Source organism: Ochotona curzoniae, unplaced genomic scaffold (assembly GCF_017591425.1).
Source record: "Ochotona curzoniae isolate NIBS_2020 unplaced genomic scaffold, NIBS_Ocur_1.0 patch361, whole genome shotgun sequence".
Classification (NCBI taxonomy): domain Eukaryota; kingdom Metazoa; phylum Chordata; class Mammalia; order Lagomorpha; family Ochotonidae; genus Ochotona; species Ochotona curzoniae.
Window position 1 is genome coordinate 42,911 of NW_024466930.1, and position 13,011 is coordinate 55,921.

A 13,011-nucleotide genomic window follows, 5' to 3' on the forward strand; every position below is an offset into this window, starting at 1 on the left:
AAACATTGAATTTACAGGTAAGCCAATGTTTGAATTTCAAGTCTTTTATGGAGGCAACTACTTCCCCTTAGCCCAATCCCTCTCTGTCTCTCTCTCATTCCATGTAGTCACATCCTGAACCACTGCAGTGGCTCAAGTGTGTGTGTGTAAGGAAAGGTAGTGACACATGCAACTCTCTCTCTATCTATCTATCTATCTATCTATACACGTGCATCTCCATCTCTCTCTCTTTCTATATATATATATATATATTTTTTTTTTTTACAGTGAAGATACTATTCACTTATAGAGTACACTAAGCAGCTCTCCTTCAGTGTCCCCTGAGAAGCCCTCTCTTCCCTAACCATTGCCTCTCCCAAGTGCTTTCTTCACCCCCTTGTTCCTCAGGATGTATATGAGAGCGTTGAGGGAAGGAGTGCCCACTGTGTAGAAGAGGCCAAAGAAGTTGCCCCTCAGTTGGGCTTCATGCTTTCTAGGCTGGAAGGAGACAGTAATGGCTAAGCTAAAGAATATAGTGACCGCAGTAAGGTGGGAGGAACAGGTTCCAAAAGCCTTTCTCCATGCTACAACAGAGTTAATTCTCAGCCCTGCTTGAGCAATGACGCCAAAAGAGACAAAGATGAGGCTGAGAGGCACTATTAAGATGAAGATATCAGCCACTGCCATCTGGATCTCATTGTAGGTGGTGTTCCCATAGGAGAGCTGGGACCTCACACACAAAGTCATCCACCTGCCAGTGAGGACAGAAGGGCAGGCGGAGGGTAGGTGGGGTTTGAACCAATGACTCCACCAGTCCAATGACCCAAGCCACTGAGGTCAGCTGCTGGCACAGGAGAGGATGGATGATGGTGGCATAGTGGAGGGGCTGGCACACAGCCACATAGCGGTCAAAGGCCATCACAGCCAGCAGGATGCACTCGGTAGTCCCCAGGGACACGAAGATGAAGAGCTGCACTGAGCATCCCAGGAAGCTGATGGTTTTGTCTGGACCCCAGAGGTTGACCAGCATCTGGGGGACACAGCTTGTGGTGAAGCAGAGGTCCAGGAAGGCGAGGTTACAGAGGAAGAAGTACATGGGAGAGCTGAGCCTGGGGTCCAGCACAGACAGCAGGATGATGAGCGTGTTGCCCACCAGGGCTGGAAGGTAGGAAAGCAAGACAACCACGAAGAGGATCTTTTCTAGTTCCGGGTGTTCAGAGAAGCCCAGAAGGATGAAGCCTTTTGGGGAGCTCTGGTTGCCCATGGTGTGGTCCTATACAGACACTCTGGGGATACTCCAACTTGTTTTATGAGAACACACCCTGGGTACTTGTGAGGTCACATCAGGTGGTGTTCCTCTTCTGCCTCTGCCCACTCTGCCTCCCTCTCCTAGACATCAGTATCTGGTTTCTCCTTCTCTTCCTCTGATTCTTCTGGTCCAGTGTCTGGTTAGAGGACAGTCACCACAAGTGTGCTGGTAGCAGAGACATCCTTACATAGCACCTGTGATTTGCTGGCTGAAGACAAGGTAAAATATGGATTAAGTAATCGCTCCTCATTAATTCACCAACTGAATTATCAAACAGCTCTTTTGTTCTGAATACTGAGAAAGTGCTTATATGTATTCAAGAAGAACTATGAAACAGTTATCACAGAATGCTTTTATGATGCATATCTGTGTGGGACTATTTTTATGCTGAGCATGAATTTTCTCAAGTCATTCATACTTGATCTTATTTAGTTCTTTTTTGCCAGAAGACCCTCCAGTGGCTGAAGACAGTTCACCTTGAGTGAAGTGACTTTATCCACAAAGATTAACTGGATAACTTTTTCATTTCTTTAAACAAATGATTATGATTTATTAAATACTTAAATACAAGATTTGTCTACATATGGAAAGCTCTAACCTAAACTTAACATTATGCTAATTGTGGCAAAATAAGACCAAAAACATCTTGCCAATTGTCCTATTTTAAGGCTTAAACATTTTTAAAAAGGTGATGTAATTAAAACATCTCCCCCCTTCTCACGAAGATTACATCAATAGCAAAATACACTGAGCTTATTCTGAAACATTTAAGTGGGTTTTGTTGAATCTGTTATTGATTCTTTAAATTATTTGGTATTTAGAACATTTTTATATAAAAGTCCAAACACCATTTTCAATAGTAAAGGACAATAATTTATTTATATTAATGAATTGCTAATATATGTTTCTGTTTCTGTTTTCTTTATGTTTCTCTTTGGGCCATCCTCCACTGCTTCTCCAGGCCACAAGGGAAGTGGGGATGCTGAGATTTTAACCAGCGTCCATATGGGATCCAGGTGCACGCAAGGTGAGGACTTTAGCCACTAGGCTATTTCACTGGGTCCTCTGAGTAGTTTTAAAAGCGTATACTAGCGAGAACCTCGGAGCATACCCTACATGCGGGACCTGGGGAGGGTGGGAAATTGGGTGGGCCTTCTCCCTTAATACTCCCCTTTAAACATGAAGGAAACAATATGGAAATAATAATCATACCCACTTTCCTATAGCCCTTGAACCTTTTTGCCCCAATAAACTATGTAAAGATTGTAAAAAAAAAAATACTGCTCCTCACAAGTAACTTAAAGGATGGGTTCTATTAACTTCAATTGCATATCAAGAAATGAAGGCACACAGAGGAGGAGCGACTTGTTTGGCAAAGTGTGGGCAGTATATGCCAGAGCTGAGACTTGAGCTCAGGTGGGATGGCTGACGAGCCTATGTTCTAGCCACATCCTAAAATTACTCCCCAGGTGTGTGAACCAGAAGAAGCTTTTCCCAGGAGCTCTTTACTTACCACCTCCTTTCTCCAGTATAGTGAATTAACCTCACTTTAGAAGTACCAGAGGTGTAGAGGGAGGAAATATGGAGGGAGGGATCCTGACTCCCATCCCAGGGAAGAAACAGCTCATCATCTCTGTGAACCCAAGATGCCCCAGAGCCCACAGACAATTATCCACTGCCTCTAATGATGCTAAGAAAGGATGGGAGTATTCAGAGGAAATTTGCCAGCAACAGGGCTCCCTTTGGCTTTAAAACCAGGTCTCCCTCTGCTCCTGTGTGTCTTTGGGGAGTTTTAGGAAGCCTGCACTGGCACTCTGATGGGATGCCCACATTGCAGGTGGTGGTTTAAACATGCGGGATTCTATTTCAAGAAATTTTAAAATTTCCTACTCCCAAGATCCATTGCCTGTTAACACAGAAATAAAGTGTTTAATTTGCAGCTGTTTATGCAGTTTCTTAAATTTTCTTGTTATTAACTTCTACTTCTTACTGCATTGTGGTCAGAAAAGACACTTGATATGGTATCTATTTTTAAAAATATGTTGAGAGTGATTTTGTGACCCATCATCATGATCTTGATCAAGAATGTTATGTTTGTTATTTGGAAGAATTTGTATTCTGTGGTTGTTGGATGGAGAGTTCTGTAGATGTCTGCTAAGTCTAATGTTTTCAGTGCATGTAAGTCTGCTACTTTGTAGATCTTCTGTCTGGATGATCTGTGATTTATGAAGATAGAGTATGAAATTTCCCAACTATTGGTGCTGGAGTTGTGGCATAATAAAGCCTGTGGTGTTGGTTAGTGGTATCCCATATGTTTTGGCTGCTCCACTTCTCATCCATCTCCCTGCTTATGACCTGGGCAAGCAATGGAGGATGGCCCAATCCCATGGGAGAGATCTGGATAAAGCTCCTGACTCTCAGCATTGGACTGTGGTTGTGGCCTTTTGGGGAGTGAACCCATGCATGGACGTCTTCTTTCTTCCTGACCATCCCTCTCTTTTCTCTGTAACTCTGCCCTTCAAGTAAATAAGTAAATAAAAAGTAACTATCTACTATTATTATTTTTTTGGAATTTACCTCTTCGTTTATGTGTGTTACTATTTATGCATTTTGGATGCTTTGATATTGGAAATATATATATATACATATATATATATACATGTAATTTTAATTTCCTCCTACTGGATAGAAATGAATGGTTCTCTTGTTTCTTTGTACTATTTTTTAAAAAGATTTATTTATTTTTATTACAAAGTCAGATATACAGAGAGAAGGAGAGACAAAGAGGAAGATCTGTCCAATGATTCACTCCCCAAGTGAGCCACAACAGCCGGTACTGCGCTGATCCGAAGTTGGGAACCAGGAACTTCTTCCAGGTCTCCCAAGCGGGTGCAGGCTCCCAAAGCTTTGGGCCATCCTCAACTACTTTCCCAGGCCACAAGCAGGGAGCTGGATGGGAAGTGGAGCTGCCGGGATTAGAACTGGTGCCCATATGGGTTCCCGGCACGTTCAAGGCGAGGACTTTAGCTGCTAGACCATGCTGCCGGGCCCATTTCTTTGTACTATTTTTTTATTTAAAATCTTTTTATTTGGTGGAAGTATAGCTTCTCTTGCTTTATTTTGTGTTGCTTTGCATTAACTATGTTTTCAAATGATGTTATTCTTTACAACATTTTTAATGTATTAAGTTTTATTTATTTGAATCACATACACACACAGTCAAGGAGAGGGAGATCTTCCAGCTACTAGGGCACATCAGCCAGGGCAGGGCACAGCTGGGTCTGGGATCCCAGGACTCAGTTTTGGTCTCTCATATAGGTTGCAGGGATCCAACCACTAAGCTTGCTATTTCTCTGCAAGTATATTTGCAAAAGGTTGGTATTGGAAGTGTCCCAGGATTCAACTCAGGCACTCTGATATGTGAGGTAGACACCCCAGGCAGCTTTTAATTGCTACAAACAGGTGCCAGCCCTGCACAGAATATCTTATTTTAATGTGAGTTTCCTATAGGTCAAAGATAGTCAGTCTTTTTTATATTCATTCAATCAATTTGTATCATTTAATTGGAAAATTTAGTCCATTTACATTTAAGGTTATTGTTAATACACATTATTACCATCCACCCCCTACCCCAGAAATCATAGTTTCTTTCTTCCATTCCTCATTTATGCTCTGGTGATACTTTCTAGTATGTTTTTTGTTTTTGCTTTTTGTCTTTGGTAAGTCTAGTATACATTTTACTTTACAGTTACCGTGAGGCTTACCAAATCACCTTTTGGTTATAATTGCTATTTTGGACTGAAACAATTTAACAGTGATTACAAATACAGGGAAAGAAAGTGAAAAGAGAAAGCTAAAAAGTACATATTAAGTATTCTACATTTGCACTTCATTAGTCTCCACATTTTTAATTTTGATGTTCTCTTTAAAATCTTTATATATTTTAGTTATTGCTATTTTTGAAAAGTTTTATCTTTGAATCTTCATTTTAGTCTTAATATTATAGACACAAATGAAATACTAAGTCAGTTTCTAGCATCAGAGCATATTATGAATTTGTACAGTTACTCTTACCAATGAGTTTTCTGCCTTCTATTACTTTCTTCTTATTCATTAGCATCCTTCTTTCAGCTTGATGAAATCCCTTTAAGATTTCCTATAAAACAGGTCTGATGGAGATGAGTTCTTCCAGCTTTTGTTTTTCTGGAAATATCTGTCTCTTTCCCTCTCTTATTTCAAAATGATTTATTTATTTGAAAGAGAGATAGAGAGAGACTCTTCCATCCTCTGGTGTGCTCCTCAAATGACTGCAATGGCCCTTGATTGGGCCAGCCTAAAGCCAGAGGCCAGGAGCTTCTTCTGGATCTCCAGATGGGATCAGGGATCCAAGCACTTGGGCCCCCTCTGCTGCTTTCCCAAGTGCTTTAACAAGGAACTAGATCAGAAGTGGCAGTAGTATTCAATCACAGGCATTCTGTTATAGGAGGTTATCCCAAGTGGTGGCTTAGCCAGAGTACCAAACTACTTGCCTCTATTATTACCTTTCTCATACACCTTCTTCCATGTGGCTTTTTTTTTTAAAGATTTATTTGTTTTTCTTGGAAGGCCAGGTTTACAGAGAGGTGGAAAGACAGAAAGAAAGATCATCCATCTGTTGGTTTACTCCTAATTGGCCACAATGGCTGGAGCTGAGCTAATCCAAAGCCAGGGGCCAGAAGCTTTCTCAGGGTCTCCCACATGGACACAGGGTACCAAGGCTTTGGGCCCTTCTAAACTACTTTCCCAGGCCACAAGCAGGGATTTGAATGGGAAGTGGAGCACTCAGGACATGAACCAGTGCCCATATGGGGTCCCAATGCATGCGAAGTGAGGACATCAGCCACTAGGCTATTGTACAGCCAGCTCTACACTGTAACATTTTCAAAACCACCTGAGATCCAAATAAGTTGGATGTTTGTTCTTTTAGCGATGCTTCAAAGTTCCCATTAGCATTCTTCATTCTTCTTGAATTTCCCCTTTCTGTCTTCTCCAATTGTGTGTATTTTCAAAGAGCTTGTCCTTGAACTCACTCCTCTATATGATCTAGGCTACTATTGTTATTGTGTATCACATTTACAGTTTTTTTTTTTAATTGTTAACTTTTTCCTCTCTTAAAATCCATGAGTTTTCTTACAATAGGTATTTTGATGTATAAATACAGGCAGGGTCTACTGACCCACAAGCCAGTGTGTTTTGGCTCTGGGTAGGCTGGACCCTAAGGTGCCATGACAAATTACCAAAGACCAGGCATGGGGCACTGTGGATTGCTCAGGGAAGCAGATCTGGAGATTTGTGGGTGGGAGGACTGCTGAGGGAGAACATGACAGGTGAGGGGTGATCTCTGGGGAACTTCCACCAACCTGGTTAATGTACTTGCAGTTCAATGAGGTGGCTGAGACCAGGTGGTTTAGACAACAGAAACCGGAGGACTTTTTGAGGCCAAACCAATACATTTGCCCACATGGGAGACATGAGCTGGGATTATTGGTATCAACAACCATCTATTGGCACACATAAAAGCCATGGCTGTGTGGCTTGCATAGCAGGACTTGAACAAAGTACCCAGCAGTGAGTCCAAGGCAGAGTGTGAACCATGTTAGGACTAACCAGCATGTGAGAACTGGGTCTGGGGCAGATTCTGTGGGGGGATTGTAGGCTTATCCCAAAGGGACTGTGATACCAGTGGTTTTGTTTGAGGGATGGGATGGTAACAGGCTGAACTAGGCATAACTCAACAATACTCATGGATACTGGGGATGAGAACAGGCCAGGCTGGTCAAGGTTGTAGCACCTGCAGGCACACCTAAGAATTGGGTGTGGGATGGGCTGAGCTGCAACATTTTCCAGCACACACACAAAGGCCAACACTTGAGGGCACATTGTGCCAGCTAAAGACCTAGCACCTGCTGGCACGAGTGAAATCTAGATTTGTGAGTGGGCCTGGTTATATTACTTCCCTGGTGGGATGTAGCTCCTGATGATGAGCATGTTCATCATTGTTGGGTGTTAGGCTGAGAAGGGCTGCTTTATTTGTCAGCAGATGTATGGGTTGGTTCTGTGGGGCATACTGAGTGGGACCAGGTCAAACCGTAGCACACTAGCATACACACGAGCCAGGATGCGATGTGGGCCACTCTGAGCTAGACTAAGCTACTACACCTTCTGGTTAGCATGAAAGTCAGGAATGAGGGCAGGCTAGGCAGGGATAAGCTACAGCACTCACCACTGAGAGTTGGAACTGGGGCTGGGCCAGGCCAGGCCAGGCTGTAGCATCTATGGCAAGTGGGTTATGCCAAAAGTAAGGGGCTATGTCAGGTTTGGTCAGAGCAACCACTGGCATGTGCAAGACTCGTGGCTGGAGTGAGCTTGGCTGGCATACTAATGGGAGGCCCCTGCTGGGCTGTGGTTCCCACTAGTAAGTGTAAGAGCTGGAATGGGGGTGATCAACTGGAAGGACACGGCCTCAGCATCTCGCTCAATGGATGCATACTAAGTCTGGGGTGTGCCAGACTGGACTAGATTCCAGCACCTGCTGATGCTCACAAATGCTAGGGTAGGTGTAGAACAGGCTAGGCTAAGTCTCTGCACCTGCTGAACCATGCAAGAAATATATCTAGGGGTGAACAAGGCGTGATTGGACTGTAGTACCCAATAGTAACAGCCAGAATGGGTGTGAGCTGGTCAAGCAAAGCTGTTATTCCTGCCAGGACAGGAGGTGGGCCAAGTCAAACCAGACCAAAGATCTACCAGTATGCATAAGATCTACGGCAGGAAGGTGACCTGATAGAGGAGCTTGGGGAGCTCTTCTGGCAGGACACAGTGCCTACAGGTGAGTGCAAGAACCAAGGCTTGGAGCAGCCCAGACTAAGTCAGGTGTCCATGCCCACAGCTGGGCCACTTCATAGCACCCACTGGAAGATCTGAGAGTCAGAATAGGGTATAAGGCAAGCTAGGTTGGGCCACAACAGTAGCCAGTTCACATTAGGGCCGGGATTGGTGGTTGACTGGGCTGGGTTAGTCTATACCACCCAGCAACATGAGCTGGAACTGGGGATACACAGAGCCAAGTCAGGCTGCAGCTCCTGCTGGTAGACATTGAGGTAAGGCAAATCATGCCATTCTGGGTTGCAGCACCCACCAACACATGTAAGACTAGGTATGGGGTTAAGTTCAGCAGCAGGGGCTCCTCTGCTGTGCCATTGCTCTGCTGGTAAGTGTGAGAGCTGGAACTGGGGGGCAGACCAGGCTGGGCAGGGCTACAACAACCATTGACCTGCATGTGAGCTGGATTGGGGGAGAACCAGGCTGGGCTATGTGTCCATAAGTGCATGCAGGAGCCAGAATAGGTGCAGACAGGTTGGATATTGCCACAGTGTCAACTGGCAAGTGCTGGGAGTAGTGCTAAGTCCTGTCAGACTAGACTGCAGAGCTGGGAGTGGGTCCAGTAGGGAAACTGGAGATATCTCTCTCATGGACTGCAGTTGCCACCAATGAGCATGAGAAACTTCTGGCATGAGTGTGGGCTGGATAGCTGGGTTTGTTGGGCAGAACTAGGCTCTAACACCCATTGATGTGTATGAGAGCTGAATGAGTTTTTGGACAGGCTGGGTCAGTCTGTTACCTATACTGGCAAGCATAGGAACTAGGGTTGAAGGTGGGCCTAGTGGAAGGTTATTGTGGGTCACTCTACCAAGATTACAGTTCCTGCTGATATGTATGAGGGCAGAGTGAGTGGTGGGCAGGGTTAGGCTGGGCCACAGCATCCACTGGTTTGCATATGAGATGGGGCTGGGGACAGAACTGACCAGGTGACTGCAACCACCAGTGTGTGTGTAGGCTGATGTGGGTGATGGATTGAGCCAGATCCTGCACTGGCTGGCACACAAAGGGTTCTGGTCTGAAGTTACCTCTGGGGAGGTTTCTTTGGGGACCCCCTGAACTGGACCATTGGATTCAGAATTTCAGCCACTGTGAAAATCACAGGATATATGGTCTGACCGTGATTTGCATGTGTCAGAATGGGTTTCCATGGTTGCTGAGGTCTGTGTGGTGGGTGATATGCTCAGGTGCTCATGGGAGACATGACGAGTTCAATGAGGCCTGCAGAGGACATCTAGTACCATGAAGAGCAGAACAAATTGGACCTCTCCCTGGTCAAGTTTTGATAGTGAATATCTGGACAAATTATGCCTGTAAGGTGGACTAGGTCAGCCAATAGACCTTGGAAAGATTTCCTCAACCTTGGAGCAATGAAATCAACAGCATCTTAGAACTATCAAAACCACTTCAACAGCATCATCAGAACACGCTCCACATTGAGGACTCTGGGATGACTTCAGGTAGCCTTCCCCCATTCCTGGGTAGTGATACAATTGAGTGTTAGGAGCAGCCCTCTCCCCTTCTCTCTCCACTTTCCCCAGATATCAGAAGGAAAAAGGAGATTGCAGGTGTTTGTCTCATCCACTTTCCTCCATTCTTATACCCTCTTCACCCTAATTAGTGGTCTACATGGGCATGCATCCCTCTCAACCATGTAAACATTATCAAAAATAAAATTGAATTTGTTATTTAAAAAACTTGATGTGCCTTTCTAATAAAAATAAATAAGTAGTTTAAAAGTTATTAAAAGCAAGTACTGTGGTCTCTCATCTGATTCCTACAGTTTGTAAACGTAATTTGCTATATGGTCAATAGCTTAAATAGTACTGGTTGTGTGGAGAAGATTTTTGGAGTAACTTACCCAGCTACCATTTTGCTCTTTCTCCCCCAAAACCTCTGAGTACAAGTAAAGCCTCTCTGGCTCTTTTCCTCCTTGGCTTCTGCCATGCTTTTTCTGGGACTGTTGCAGGAGGGACGGATGGCGCTAACCAGTGTTCTGTAGCTGGAGGTAGGCACTCCATCCATGTCTGATACTTGTGCGACAGAAACTCAACAACTCGAGCCAAGACAGCTTCCTCCAAGGAAGTCAAGAGTCAGGAGGAGACCTGAGTATCAACATAAGCACTCGACATGGAATGTGGGCATTTTGACCACCAGGTCAAACACTCATTCTTACATTCAGGTTTTGATATGTTTCATACTTTTGATTATTGAAAGGCCACATTATTTTCAGGTCCCTATCAATGGCTGCAGAGCTCAAGCTTACATGAAAGCCCTAGCTTATCATAGAAAAGACTAAGCTTTCAGAGTCATTACATAACTGGCTTGGGAGATAGATAGATAGGCGGGACTTAGATTTCCTCCAGGATGGCCAAGCACTTGCCTATAAATCATCTTACACTGAGGACTGCATCAACTATTCCAGTTACTGTGTCTTACATGATTTTCGTATGTTGACAATAATTAGAACCAAGCTCAGTGAGGATCCCTGAATCATTTTTTGATGTCTTTGTTGTTAGATGTGACCTCTGTAGCTAATTTTAGATTGCTTTGCTTTCAGATAATATTATGGGATATGTTATCAAAATATTAGTGAATGGGATTAGGGAATCACAATAGTTAGTTGATAACCATCAAATTTTTATGACTGTTTGAATGGCAAATGGTGGCGAGGAAGTAAACTGGCTCCCCTAGGTACATAGCTTAAAGCCAGCTTTGGCTTGAGCCTGCTGCGCCATGGTGCCAATTCCTTGGGCTCTGACTTTGACAATGAGATAATGTCAGGGGGATCTTATTACCCATTGAGCATCTATTCAAATAACTCATATCAGCAATTAAATTGGGCTCCATATCTGTTAAGAAGCAAATATATCAGAATTTCAAAGTAGTTTCTCCAACTCTGTATTTTACTTGTTTGTAAAGAGTAGCGTATTTTGAAATCTTCCTGCTCTTGCTTTTTTATGTAATAAGTTTGTAGCAATTCAGTTATGCGATTGCTTGCAGAAATAATCCATCCATTAATGTTGCTGCTGATATTTCACAATTAATGCATATATTTTCTGTTACTAAAAGGCATTTGGATTGTTTTGATATGGCATATCCATTTTTAGGAAAGATTTATTTTTTATTATTTTTTTAAGAGTTACAGAGAAGTTGAGGCAGAGAGTGAATTCTGTCATCTGATGGTCCACTCCCCAAATAGCTGCAACAGGGCCCAAGGACCTGAGCCATCCTCCACTACCTTCCAGTGGCACAAACAGGAAGCTGATTAGGAAGTAAAGCAGGTGGGACTTGACAGTGCCCATATGGGGTGCCAGCACACAGGTTGAAGTTTAGCTCACTGTGTTGGCCCCTGGCATGTTCATTTTTTAATTTGATAAGAATTTCCAAACTATTCATCTTTGAAGACGGACATTTGTTTTTTCTTTTTGTCTAACTGCTGATAAATAATTCCTCTGACAGTAAGTATTTGAGAGAGTGGAGACTCTAGGGTGGACTGTGTCAGCCAATGGGCCTTGGAAGGATTTCCTCAACCTTGCAGCAATGAAATCAACAGCATCTCAGAACTATTGAAACCACTTAAGCAGTACCCTCAGAACAGGTTCCATATTAAGGACCGCAGGGTGATATTGAGTGGGCATCCCTCATCCTCAGGTATGATGCAGTTAGACTGCTGGAAGCAGTCCTCTCCCCCACTCGTTTTCCCCATATGCCTTGATTTAAAAAGAAAAAAAAGATTGAAAGTAATTGTTTCATCCACTTTCCCCGATACCTTGACCCCTCCCATTCTAATCAGTTGTCCACACGGTCCTTCTCAATTATCTAAATGTCATAAAAATTTTATTATAATACACAGTAATTCCTAACCTTTTTTTTTAAACCTGATCTTGGCATTTCTGAACCAATGTTTCAGATTACAAGTTTTATAAATTCATGGGCATTTTAAACAGACTGGTAAGAGACCTGTGTTTCAAGGGGACCTCAATGGGGAATTCAGTGGTGAGCTAAGACCATCTCATCAGACTGGACCAAACTGGGAAATTTGGGGATGTCTGAGATATTTTAAAATCTGCAAGGATCTCCCAGCATGGTTTTCCACCTTGGTTAGGTTTCTGAATATGTTAAGGGACAAATGAAAAGAGATTTTTGCTGCTGAAAGAAAATATTGCAGCGGGCCTGGCATGATAGCCTATTGACTAAATCCTTGTCTTATATGTGCTGGGATCCTATGTGGGTGCTAGTTTGGGTTTGTGTCCCTACTGTTCCACTTCCCATCCAGCTCCCTGCTTGTGGCCTGGGAAAGCAGTAAAGGATGGCCCAAAGCCTTGGGACCCTGCACTCACATGGGAGACCCCGAAGAAGCTCCTGGCTCTGGATTGTCTCAGCTCTGGCTGTTGGGGTCACTTGGGGAGTGAAGCATGGATGGGGGATCTTCTTCTCTGCCTCTCCTTCTCTCTGTAAGTTGGTCTTTCCAATAGAATTAAATAAATCTTAAAAAAAGAAACTATATTGTGATATTAATGAGAAAATATCCGATTGACGCTGAGGCAAAAAGCTGAAGTAAGAATGAAGTAAGAAGCACTGAGTAAGAGGCTGCAGTAATGCGGTATGAAGGAGATCACGTTCCAAGGAGAAATTCTGATGAGGTTTGCAGACTGGCACCAAGGCATCTGGGACAGATTGTCTGGACTTGGGCGGGGGAGGACTTTCATGGGGGAAGGGAATGGAATGGAATGGAAGGGAAAACAAGGGAAAGAGATCAGAGTCCAAGTTTGTTCAGTTTCCTTGAAAGGATACCGTTTCTC

At 43.6% G+C, this 13,011-nt stretch overlaps 1 pseudogene; it reads right to left on the minus strand.

Annotated features, from left to right (window-relative positions):
* Window positions 1-339: 339 nt before the first annotated feature.
* Window positions 340-1,243, minus strand: LOC121167320 (annotated as a pseudogene).
* Between the last annotated feature and the right edge of the window lie 11,768 nt (window positions 1,244-13,011).